This window comes from Macaca thibetana, chromosome 20 (genome assembly GCF_024542745.1).
Source record: "Macaca thibetana thibetana isolate TM-01 chromosome 20, ASM2454274v1, whole genome shotgun sequence".
NCBI lineage: Eukaryota > Metazoa > Chordata > Mammalia > Primates > Cercopithecidae > Macaca > Macaca thibetana.
This window is the reverse complement of record NC_065597.1, coordinates 12,181,361-12,193,859: the sequence shown is the minus strand read 5'-3', so window position 1 is coordinate 12,193,859 and position 12,499 is coordinate 12,181,361. Positions and strand designations below refer to the sequence as shown.

General features: G+C 43.4%; 1 protein-coding gene and 1 long non-coding RNA gene across 4 annotated transcripts in view; one reads left to right on the top strand and one right to left on the bottom strand.

Moving 5' to 3' along the window:
• The window catches only part of LOC126944103 (uncharacterized), a 100,164-nt gene extending 96,844 nt beyond the window's left edge, over positions 1–3,320 (top strand). The window contains exon 2 of the long non-coding RNA XR_007721952.1: positions 3,257–3,320. This is a non-coding gene — a long non-coding RNA (uncharacterized LOC126944103). The remainder of the gene's footprint in view (positions 1–3,256) is intronic.
• TANGO6 (transport and golgi organization 6 homolog) overlaps positions 1–12,499 on the bottom strand; it is a 260,400-nt gene that overhangs the window by 117,482 nt on the left and 130,419 nt on the right. The window lies entirely within an intron of this gene.

The following is a 12,499-nucleotide window of genomic DNA, read 5'->3' as shown; positions in this document are numbered from 1 at the left end:
TACTAAATGAATGAATGGATGAATGGATGGATGAGTAAAAAGGGTTCAAATATACAGTCCTGATATAAATTTCAGGAATTAAGAAAGAGAGGATGGGGAAGAAGTAATATAAATGCTTGAGAAATCTATACTTATTTTTCATCTAAGTTTACCATTCTCATGTTTAAACTGACAGCCTTGCAGGCAAAGTCTACGTGCAGCTTTTTATGTTATAGGTTGTGATTCCATTCTCTTCTAAATCACATCCACACTCTTCACTGGGCTTCTTAACCGCCGCATCTGCTGAGCTGTGAAGGCGGAGCACCTGCTGAGGGCTGCACCTGTCTGCCCATCCTCCTTTCTACCCTCCCCACCCCCACCTTTCCTTGCTTCCAAAGAGCCTGGGAAGTCTCTGCATGTGATCCTAAGCCAACACCTCTGCATGTGGTCCTAAGCCACACTTCCAATCCAGAGTCCAATCTTACACAAGCAGAAGCTCTGCTCTTAAGAGAGATTCAGGTTGTGGCACAACACTGTCGCCAAAATGTGACACTGTAGTAGTAGTTCACTCTATTATGTAAAATGCTGAAGTCCTTGGGGGTTCAACATGGAGTTATGGAATATTGTAGCATAGAAAAAAAAATCTGTGTCGGCTGGGCGCGGTGGCTCACGCGTGTAATCCCAACACTTTGGGAGGCCGAGGTGGGCGGATCACTTGAGGTCAGGAGTTCAAGATCAGTTTGGCCAACATAGTGAAACCCCGTCTCTACTAAAAATACAAACAGCTGGGCGTGGTAGTGGGTGCCTGTAACCCCAGTTACTCAGGAGGCTGAAGCAGGAGAATCACTTGAACCTGGGAGGAGGAGGCTGCAGTGAGCCGAGATCGCACCACTGCACTCCAGTCTAGGCAACAACAGCGAAACTCCATCTCCAAAAAAAAAAAAAAAAAAAAAAAATGTCTGAGGCTTAAGGGTAAGTGAACTGTTTGCTAAGAGAAAGAAGAGGGGGCTAGGTGCAGTGGCTCACACCTGTAATCCCAGCACTTTGGGAGGCTGAGGTGGGAGGATCACATGAGGCAAGGAGTTTGAGGCCAGTCTGGGCAACACAGGGAGACCCCATCTCTATAAAAATATTTTTTTAAAAATTAGCCAGGTCCACAATCCTCCTGCCTCAGCCTCCGAGTAGCTGGGATTGCAGGTGCCTGCCACCAAGCCTGGCTAATTTTTATATTTTTAGTAGACACGGGGTTTCACCATGTTGGCCAGGCTGGTCTCGAACTCCTGAGGTGATCCGCCCTCCTCGGCCTCCCAAAGTGCTGGGATTACAGGCGTGAGCCACTGCGCCCGGCCCATAACTACTTTCTAAAATGAGTTCTCAACTCAGAAAATCTGGTGGGTGTTTCCCTATGACTTTGCAATGGAAAACAGTAGAAAAATGGGATTTGCTTTATACAACTTTGACCTATTTCTAGCTTTTCTGAAACCTATTACTAAAGTCCCTCCTACTGTTGTTTATTCCTATTTTCTCTCATTAGTCTTTAGCGGAGAACAGTCATTTACTTCTGTGAACATACTATCCTGGCCAAATAAGCTCTGGACTTCCTCTCTGTAGTGGGCAGACGTGTGATTACACATAGCATCCACTCTCTCTTCTGGTAACAACACTATGGTGTTCTTTTGGAGAAATATCCCTTTCTTACTCTTGGTCTGTGTGGTTTGAGTGGGCTAACTATACCCACTTTCTCCCCCTGCAGGTGTCAACTTGTATCCCAGGCTGGCCAGTTAGGATCTTCCATTCCATCCCCACCACCATGATTGGTTCAGGAATGGGGAATGAGATCCGATCCTGAAACTCATATTGACACTACTGGGAAAGATACATTCCCCTCCCCACCACCCGCTGAAGAGACTAACCTGGAGCTGCCAGTGGCCACCATATGGAAAAAGCCCACCCAAGAATGACACCAACACAGAGGAGAGCCCACCTGAGAGGGAGGGAGAAGAGGAAGAGACCCGGTGGCATCTTTTCAGCTCCTGGACCCAGGTGTACTCTACCCACTCGACTTTCTGGACACAAAAGCCAATAAAGACCCTCTAATGCTCATACCAGTTTGACTGTTTTTCAATTAAAAGAATCCTAACACACCCTTTTTCCGATTAACAATGATTTTTCAGATTTTTTTTTTCTTTTCCTATAATGCTAAACTTTAAACTCATTAGGGAGCTTTTAGCTCTCCCGGTCTTCCATAAAAAGGTTGCCAAAGCAAAGCACAGTTTCCTTGCTTCCCACAGTCCCAGGTCTACTAGCAATTGTTTATCTTCCTGCTGGTCTGCTCCACGGACGGCTGCCAAACGGCTGGCTGTTTGAGTTTTACCTTCTAGGATACAGGTGCCACCTATGAGTTTATAAATCCCTGGAGAATAAGAGTACAGTTCCCCCTTTATTCACCAAGCAGTGAAGAGAGTCATACATGATGGTTAACAACGTATAAAAATGAAAGGGATGAGATTGTGTGGCTGTTTTTATTTATTTCGAAAAAACTTTCTGTACTTTGGCACTCTGTGGAAGCATGGCTATAAACCTTCACATGACCATGGGCCCATCACACTTGATAATTCCTTTGTGACTTGAAAATGGGGTAATTTCTGGGTCAGCACAAGATTCAAGAAAACATCACACATCAATCCCTTTGGCCATGAGACCCAAAGGACTGTGTGAGAGAGACCTCTTTCCATTCTGATCGTAGGAAACTAGTTATACATTTTAGGATGTGGTGCAACAGATGAGATATAGAGAAGGTAAAACTGAATCCAAACTGGCAAGAGTTCACAGAAGCATTCTGAAATTTTTTTTGGAGGCAATGCATAGAATATTGGTAAATTAACATAACTAAAAAAATGTTAGGCTGGATGCAGTGGCTCACGCCTGTAATCCCAGCACTTTGAGAGGCCAAGGCGGGTGGATCACCCGAGGTCAGGAGTTCGAGACCAGCCTGACCAACACGGTGAAACTCCTGTCTCTACTAAATACAAAAAATTAGCTGGGTGTGGTAGCAGGTGCCTGTAATCCCAGCTACTTGGGAGGCTGAGACAGGAGAATCACTTGAACCCAGGAGGCAGAGGTTGCAGTAAGCCAAGATTGCAACATTGCACTCCAACCTGGGCAACGAGAGCGAAAACTCCAACTCAAAAAAAAAACAAAAACAAAAAAGGCTGGGTGCGGTAGCTGACGCCTGTAATCCCAGCACTTTAGGAGGCTGAGGTGGCCGGATCACGAGGTCAGGAGTTCGAGACCAGCCTGGCCAATATGGTGAAACCCCGTCTCTACTAAAAATACGAAAATTAGCTGGGCATGGAGGCATGCGCCTGTAGTCCCGGCTACTAGGGAGGCTGAGGCAGGAGAATCTCTTGAACCTAGAAGGTGGAAGTTGCAGTGAACCAAGATCACACCACTGCACTTCAGCCTGGGCGACAAGGTGAGACTCTGTCTCAAAAAAAAAAAAAAAAAAAGTTATTACAATAACTACATGTAACAAAAAAGACTGTCAACTTTGTAAAATAACTGTTTTTTTTTCTTCCCCCAAGACTTCCCTGAAAGCCACAAACATATTTTGGTCAAAACAGTGTTTGCTTCAAGATGATCCCACAGCATGTTAACTCAGTGATTCTGAGTAGTAAAAGGAGTTTGGGTGTCGTGTACTTTTACTTAGTACTCTTGCATTAACAGGAAAGTCAGTCTAATTCTAAAATGTCTTTGCTAACTGGCTGTGTCCCAGGAAACTGCTAAGCCATTGCTACTTCAAAACTAACCTGCCTCGTTTCTCCTGGGCAGATAACAACCTCCCAAAATACCCACAGCAACCCGGAAAACCACCTACTCACTCGAAACTCACAGGTATTTCTGCCAACAAAACTGCAAGAAACACAAAAACCCACACATTGTATAATTCCATTGAAATGAAATGTCCAGAATAGGCAAATCTCTACATGGGGAAAGTAGATTTAGTGGTTACCCGGGGCTGTGGTAGTTTGAGAAAGTAGGGAGTGACTGTTAATAGTTACAAAGTTTCTTTCTGGGGTGACAAAAAACATTCTAAAACAGGGGTCCCCAACTCCCAGGCCACAGACTAGTACTGGGCATGGCCTGTTAGGAAAGGGACCACACGGCAGGAGGTGAGCAGCAAGGGAGCATTACCGCCTGAGCTCCGCCTCCTGTCAGATCACTGGAGGCAGCAGATTCTCCCAGGAGTGTGAACCCTATTGTGAATTGCACATGCAAGGGATCTAGGTTGTCTGCTCCTTATGAAAATGGAATGTGTGATGATCTGAGATGGAACAGTTTCATTCTGAATCTATCCCCACCCTCCCAACACCGCCCCGTCCATGGAAAAACTGTCTTCCACGAAACCAGTCCCTGGTGCCCAAAAAGTTGGGGACCATAGTTCTAAAATTCCAGCCTGGGCAACATAGCCACACCCCATCTCTACAAAAATTTAAAAACTAAGCCAGATAGGCTGGGCACAGTGGCTCACACCTGTAATCACAGCACTTTGGGAGGCTGAAGTGTGTGGATCACTTGCAGTCAGGGGTTTGAGACCAGCCTGGCCAACATGGCAAAAACTCCGTCTCTACTAAAAATACAAAAATTAGCAGGGCATGGTGGTGCATGTGTGTACTCCCAGCTACTTAGGAGGCTGAGGCAAGAAAATCGCTTGAACCCAGAAGGCAGATGTTGCAGTGAGCCGAGATTGCGCTGCTGCACTCCAGCCTGAGTGACAGAGCGAGACACTGTCTCCAAAAAAAAAAAAAAAAGAAAAAAAAAAATTAGCCAGACATGGTGGTGCATGCCTGTAGTCCTAACTACTTGAGAGGCTGAGGCAAGTGAGTCACTTGATCCCAGTAATTCAAGGTTTAGTGAGCTAGCATAATGCCACTGCACTCAAGCCTTTGTGACAGAGGGAGACCCTGTCTCAAAATGTTAAAAACTTCTCAAATTGACTCTGGTGATGGTTACACTCTGAAAATATGCTAAAAACCAGTGCATTATTCCATTATTTATTTATGTATTTTTTGAGATGGAGACTCACTCTGTTGCCCAGGCTGGAGTGCAGTGGCACAATCTCAGCTCACTGCAACCTCTGCCTCCTGGATTCAAATGATTCTCCTATCTCAGCCTCTTGAGTAGTTGGGACTACAGGTGCGCATCACCACACTCAGCTAATTTTTTGTATTTTAGTAGAGATGGGGTTTCACCATGTTGGTCTTGCTGGTCTCTAACTCCTGAACTCAGGCAATCCACCCGCCTTGGCCTCCCAAAGTGCTGGGATTACAGGCATGAGCCACTACACCCGGCCTCATTTTTTGTTTTTTAAGACAGAGTCTTGCTCTGTCGCCCAGGATGGATTACTTTGGTATAATCACAGCTCACTGCAGCCTCAACTTCCCAGGCTCAAGTTATCCTCTCACTTCAGTATAGCTGTGTGTGTATAGGTGTGTGCCACCACACGTGGCTAATTTTGTTTAGTTTTTGTAGAGACAAGGTCTTACTATGTTACCTTGGCTGGTCTCAACACCTGGACTCAAGTGATCCTCCCACCCCAGCCTCCCAAAGTGTTGGGATTATAGACGTGAGCCACTGCACCTGGTCTGAATTGTTCACTTTAAATGGATCAATGGTATTGTATGTGACTTATATCTCAAAAAGTTGTTTTTAAGAAACTATAAGAAAGTATTTCATACCCACCCTTTTAGGTTTTTATTTCTTATTTTAAAAATGTTATTATTATTATTTTGAGACACAGTCTTGCTTTGTGGCTCAAGCTGGAGTGCAGTGGCACAACCTCAGCTCACTGCAACCTCCAACTCCTGGGTGCAAGCAACCCTCCTGCCTCAGCCTCTGGAGTAGCTGGGATCACAGGTATGCGCCACCACACCTGGCTAATTTTTGTATTTTTAGTAGAGACGGGGTTTCACCATGTTGGCCAGGTTGGTCTTGAAATCCTGAGCTCAAGTGATCTGCCTGCCTTGGCATCCCAAATTGCTGGGATTACAGACGTGAGCTACCACGGCTGGCAGGTTTTTAGAATAGAAGAAAAAGGAAGAAAATAATATAGCATATCTTAAGTATAAAGAGAAATCACTGCCAAGAGCAGATTATCAGCTTCCTTCCGTATCCAAATCTGTTTTGGTTGCCCCTGCAGGGTGACAGTGGAAAGAGGGGGAAAATGAATTGTAACCTGTTACTCGATTAAAAAAGAAAATCAAAATTAGCCGGGCATGGGCTGGGCATGGTGGCTCACGCCTGTAATCCCAGCACTTTGGGAGGCCGAGGTGGGTGGATCAGGAGGTCAGGAGATCGAGACCATCCTGGCTGACACAGTGAAACCCCGTCCCTACAAAAAACACAAAAAAATTAGCTGGGCATGGTGGCATGTGCCTGTAGTCCCAGCTGCTGGGGAGGCTGAGGCAGAAGAATGGCGTGAACCTGGGAGGCGGAGCTTGCGGTGAGCTGAGATTGCATCACTGCACTCCAGCCTGGGTGACAGAGCAAGATTCTGTCTCAAAACAAACAAACAAACAAACAAACAAACAAAACATTAGCCAGGCGTGGTGTCATGCACCTGTAATTCCCGCTACTCAGGAGGCTGAGGCAGGGGAATTGCTTGAACCAGGGAGGTGGAGGTTGCACTGAGCCGAGATCGTGCCACTGCACTCCAGCCTGGGTGACAGAGCGAGACTCCGTCTCAAAAAAGAAAAAAGAAAATCAAGTATTTTGCATTTCATACAATGCCTTGCATTCATAAGAAAATGGTGTATTACATTTAAAAGTCAAATTCTGTGGTATGCTAGAAATTCTACTCTAGAAATCTATCCTAATAGGTGTATTAACACAAGCAGGAAATTACTTATGTACAAAAATCATCACTGTAACACTATTCGTAATAGAAAAGACTGGAAACAAATTTTCATCAACAGAAAATTGATTAAGTTGTGGTCATTCATACAATGGAATATAATGCATCCGTTTAAAAAATGAATAAGGCCAGATACAGTGGCTTACGCCTGTAATCCCAGCATTTGAGAAGCCAAGGTAAGCAAATGAATTACTTGAGGCCAGGAATTCAAGACCTGCCAGGCCAACATAGCGAAACCCCGTCTCTACCGAAAAAAAAAAAAAAAAAAGTGCACTGAGACACATCCCTAGAATCCCAGCTACTCGGGAGGTGGAGGCAGGAGAATCAGTTGAACCCAGGAAGCGGAGGTTGTAGTGAGCCAAGATTGCACCATTGCACTCCAGCCTAGGCAACAGAGCGAGACTCGGTCTTATATACACATACAAAAAAAATTAATATGTTTTTAAACAACTGTAATGAAATGAATTCTAAGATCTATTGTTAAGTAAAAAGCAAGGTGCAAAATCATCTCTATTGAATTCAACTATTTGCGTACAAAGAGGAAATATACACTCATCAAATAATTCTGGAAGGATACTCAAGAAACTAATGATATTGATTTTTTCTGGGGAGGGAAACTGGGTGACAAGGGGACAGATGTGAGAGAGAGACTTTTTATTTTTGTGTCTTTTAGTAAGTTTAAATTTTTTTTTACTTTTAATTTGTTTAATTAACAAATAATAATTGTACATATTCATAGGGTACATGGTGATGTTTCCATAGCTATAATATAGTGATCAGATCAGGGTAATTAGCATATTCTTCACTCAAATATTTATCATTTCTCTGTGTTAGGAACATTTTGAATTTCGAATGATATAAATAAAATATACATTTTTTAAAAATCTGTGATAAATTTTATTTTTTATTTATTTATTTTTTTTTTTGAGACGGAGTCTCACGCTGTTGCCCAGGCTGGAGTGCAGTGGCGCGATCTCGGCTCACTGCAAGCTCCGCCTCCCGGGTTCCCGCCATTCTCCTGCCTCAGCCTCCTGAGTAGCTGGGACTACAGGCGCCCGCCACCGCGCCCGGCTAATTTTTTGTATTTTTAGTAGAGACAGGGTTTCACTGTGGTCTCGATCTCCTGACCTTGTGATCCGCCCGCCTCGGCCTCCCAAAGTGCTGGGATTACAGGCTTGAGCCACCGCGCCCGGCCTCAAGTGATAAATTTTAAAATTTATGTTTAAACATTTTAACAAATTTGTCTTTCAAAGTAGAACAGTCTCTTTTAGAGGTAAAAATGTAAAAAGAATTGCAACTAGGCCGGGAGCGGCGGCTCACGCCTGTAATCCCAGCACTTTGGGAGGCCCAGGCAGGTGGATCACCAGGTCAGGAGATCGAGACCATCTGGCTAACATGGTGAAACCCCGTCTCTACTAAAAATACAAAAAAAATTAGCCGGGCGTGGTGGCAGGCGCCTGTAGTCCCAGCTACTCGGAAGGCTGAGACAGAAGAATGGTGTGAACTCGGGAGGCGGAGCTTGCAGTGAGCCAAGATTGCGCCACTGCACTCCAGCCTGGGTGATAGAGCTAGACTCTGTCTCCAAAAAAAAAAAAAAAAAAAGCAACTAACAGCAGAATGACCACAAACATTTGTATCCTCTTTCTCCTGAAATCTCACTAAAGTGACAAGGTGTAAAAAAGGTATGAACCCACAACCAAGGAAAAAGACAATGGGACAGGTGTCAAAGAGTGAAGTCTGGGTAAACAGAACAAAACTAGAGCAAAATTATGATATGTGCATGATAGAGTTGCTGGATCTTTGGAAAATATATCAGTAAGTATATAGAAAAGGAAGCAAATGTGCAGGGAAGGCTGATGACTGCACTAGGCTCAGCACTGAATAACATCCAGACAGTGCCCAATGATTTAGCCAAAAATTGTGATGGGAAATGGCAGGAGAAGTTGTTGGAGCAAGTGTGTACCTATGTGTGTGCACTAAGTCCACATCTAACATGTAGAAAGCAAGTAAGTCATGTCCAAAATTTTTTAAATCAAGAGAGGTCTGTGTAAGCATTTTATTTAGAAACAGAAAAAATTACTAGAAAAAACTACTTTAAAAAGGAGGGGTATGAAGATGGTAATCTCTGGGGATTGGAACTAGGGTATAAAAAGTAGGGCAAGGGGCTGGGCATGGTGGTTCACACCTGTAATCCCAGCACTTTGGCAGGCCAAGGTGGGCAGATCACTTGAGGGTCAGGAGTTCAAGACCAGCCTGGCTAACATGGTGAAATCCTACTAAACATACAAAAATTAGCTAAGCGTGGTAGCCCACACCTGTAATCCCAGTTACCATGGAGGCTGAGGTGGGAAGATTGCTTGAACCTGGGAGGTGGAGGTTGCAGTGAGCTGAGATTACACCACTGCACTGCATCCTGGGTGAGGTGACAGAGTGAGACTCTGTCTCAAGAAAAAAAGGGCAAAGACAAGCTTTTTTGACTCTTTATTTTATTATTATTATTTTTTTGAGACAGAGTTTTGCTCTTGTTGCCCAGGCTGGAGTGCAATGGTGCAATCTTGGCTTACCACAACCTCCGCCTCCCAGGTTCAAGCAATTCTCCTGCCTCAGCCTCCTGAGTAGCTGGGATTATAGGCATGTACCACCACACCCGGCTAATTTTGTATTTTTAGTAAAGACAAGGTTTCTCCATGTTGGTCAGGCTGGTCTCAAATTCCCGACCTCAGGTGATCCACCCGCTTTTTTTGACTCTTTAAAGACTATGTTCAAAGTAATCAATAAAAATAAGTTCATTTAAAAAACTAGAAAGATATGAAAATGTATATTAATCTCTAGTGAAAGCTCTAAAGAGAATAACAAATGATGGTTAAGAGAAGTGGGAAGGCACAATGAAATTTTCCTCCTGATTAAGAAAAGAGAATCACCAGTCTGTGATTGTCCTCTCTTGCAGATCTAAGCCACAAAGATAATAAATAACTCTAAAGAGAAGGAAATACCACCCTTTAGCAGGATACTTCAGTTGTTACGCATGCGAGACCTTTTATTATGATGGAAACTAACAATAATTTCAGCTCTAAGAATTCAGGAAGTTGCACAAACTGGGGAAGTTGGTTATTAAATAAAGGAAGTATGGGAAACTCAACTAAATAGCTGGGCTGTCTTTGTAATTAGAGTAAATGATAATGTCTAGCATGCCAATTTGATATTTAGTTTCTCTAAAGCTCCAAAGTTGTGTTAACTGTGGACAGGCCCCAACAAATTTATAAAGATTCAGGATGAGTGAATGTTACTTAGGCCTGAGGAAAAAACAGGGTTAGACGAAAGAGCTACTGAAGCATCCTGCTAAAGGGTGGTATTTTCTTCTCTTCAGAATTCTTTATTATCTTTGTGACTTAGAGCTGCAAGAGAGGACAATTACAGATTGGTGATTACCTTAATCAGGAGGAAAATTTCTTTGTGCCTGACCGCTTCTCTTAACCATCATTGATTGTTCTCTTGAAAATTTGTAAGAACCACACCCAATGTCTATCTCTTTAAATCAGGATCCAAATAATATATCTGAACACTAAGATAATGCCAATATATTTCCTTAAAGTGTTTTCTAATTCCCAGTTTGGAGGGGAAAAAGTAAAAACATGTGAATAATCTATATTTACTGACAGCCATTTTACTGGAAGCCATTTGGATCATGAAATATTATTAATAAGTAAAACAATAACAGCAAAGACACTAATACTGAATGTTTTCAATATGCCATGTATAGTCCTAGGCACTTTACATGCATTCATCCATTATGTTCCCAACAATCATCTGAAGTAGATACCACTGTAATTCCTTGAGAGAGAAGTTGAGGCACAAAGAGTTGAGGAACAGAGAGGTGAAAATATGGCCCAAGATGACAGAGCTGCCATGTGGCGGGGCAGGACTGCAAACCTGGATGCTCAGTCACTCTGCTACATGACAGTCCACCTGGCAGCAGTGCCTGAGAAAAAATAGCTACTAGAATCATACTAGCTTTGCAAATCCTAACCCTCAAGATAGCAAACCTCATAGTTTCAGGCATATAAGGTCAGCCTCACTCCAAAAAAATCTCCTTTCTCATGGACTCCAAGGTCAGCATAAAGAGAGGAACTCTGCATCCCACATACACAGCCAGCATCCTCCACTGTGGCTAGCTGGGCTTCACAGGGACTGCTTTGTTCCTAGTTGGTATCTTTGTTTAGCATGTGGAAAAGGGAGGTAGTGATGTTAATGAAATTCACGAATGATTCTAACTTGAGGTGCTGTCAACATTAAGGATAACGGAAAAGCCATATGAAAGAAAATGGAGAACTTGGATTTTAATGAGTTTCAGTTTTCTAACCAGTGATTCTCAAACACCTCCACTCCACAACATCTTTATAGGCTACTACAAGCCCCCTAAATCTCTTGTTCTACTACACTCAAACAAATAAAACAAATCCAAAAACACAGCTGGGCACAGTGGCTCATGCCTGTAATCCCAGTACTTTGGGAAGTTGAGGTGGGTGGATCACTTGAAGCCAGGAGTTTGACCAGCCTGGCCAACATGGTGAAATCCCGTCTCTACTAAAAATACAAAAATTAGCCATGCGTGGTGGTGCACGCTTGCAAGCCCAGTTTCCTGGGAGACTGAAGCAGAATTGCTTGAACTCGGGAGAAGGAGGTTGCAGTGAGCCAAGACTGTGTCACTGCACTCCAGCCTGGGTGACAGAGCGAGACTCTGTCTCAAAATAAATAAAAAATAAATAAATAAAATAATTAAATAAAAAATAAATTAAAAAACAGCACTGGAAAGCTTATAGTCAGCCGTGCTGGGCTGCCTCTATCAAATACCTATGAATGAATCCCAGAAGGGAAGGAGTGAGAGAGCGGAAGACAGGAAAACTGTGCCTTAAGAACAGCATGATGATCAGCGTTCTGGAGTACGTACAGGAGAAAAAAAAAAAAAGCTGCCCTAATACTGATTGAAGGCATAAAGAAGGAAGCGAAAGAAAACGGCAATGACTGCTGCATTGAAAGTAATCACTGCCCTAAGCATTCAGTGAAACTGGTAATTCAGCTGATCATGGGTAAGAAATAAAGAAGCCAGGCGTCATTCATTTCATTTTCTTTATGCAGCTTTCAAAGAGTGAAAAAGCACATAAATATTCTCTTTATGCTATCAAAAGAAACAGTTACCGGTAAAAAGAAAAGAGGGGCTTCTGATATCCAAGAAAATAATGGGTACTTCTCTGTCAGCCAAATTTAGGTAAGAAAACAAAACATTCCTCACATCTCCTAAAAACCCTGAGATGGGTGGTCCAGGTAGGAGGAGAACCACCTGAACTTCAGGTTTATTTTTCCCCTAAGTTTTCTACTGACATTTCACCTCAAGCCTACGCAAAGAAAAGCTGTAGAATCAGCAGAGCTGACCTGTCAGGTTCTCACTAGTTTAGAAAAAGCTAAAGGCTCCCAAGGGGAGTTGCCACCTGGCCTAAAGTTCTGGCAAGACAGGGCTGATCTTTCATACCCTCCAAGTGTCCTGAGAAAAGCTTGGTGGGCTAGGAGATGTGCCCTGTGTCTGGGGCATCAGCCAGTGACAGAGGCAAG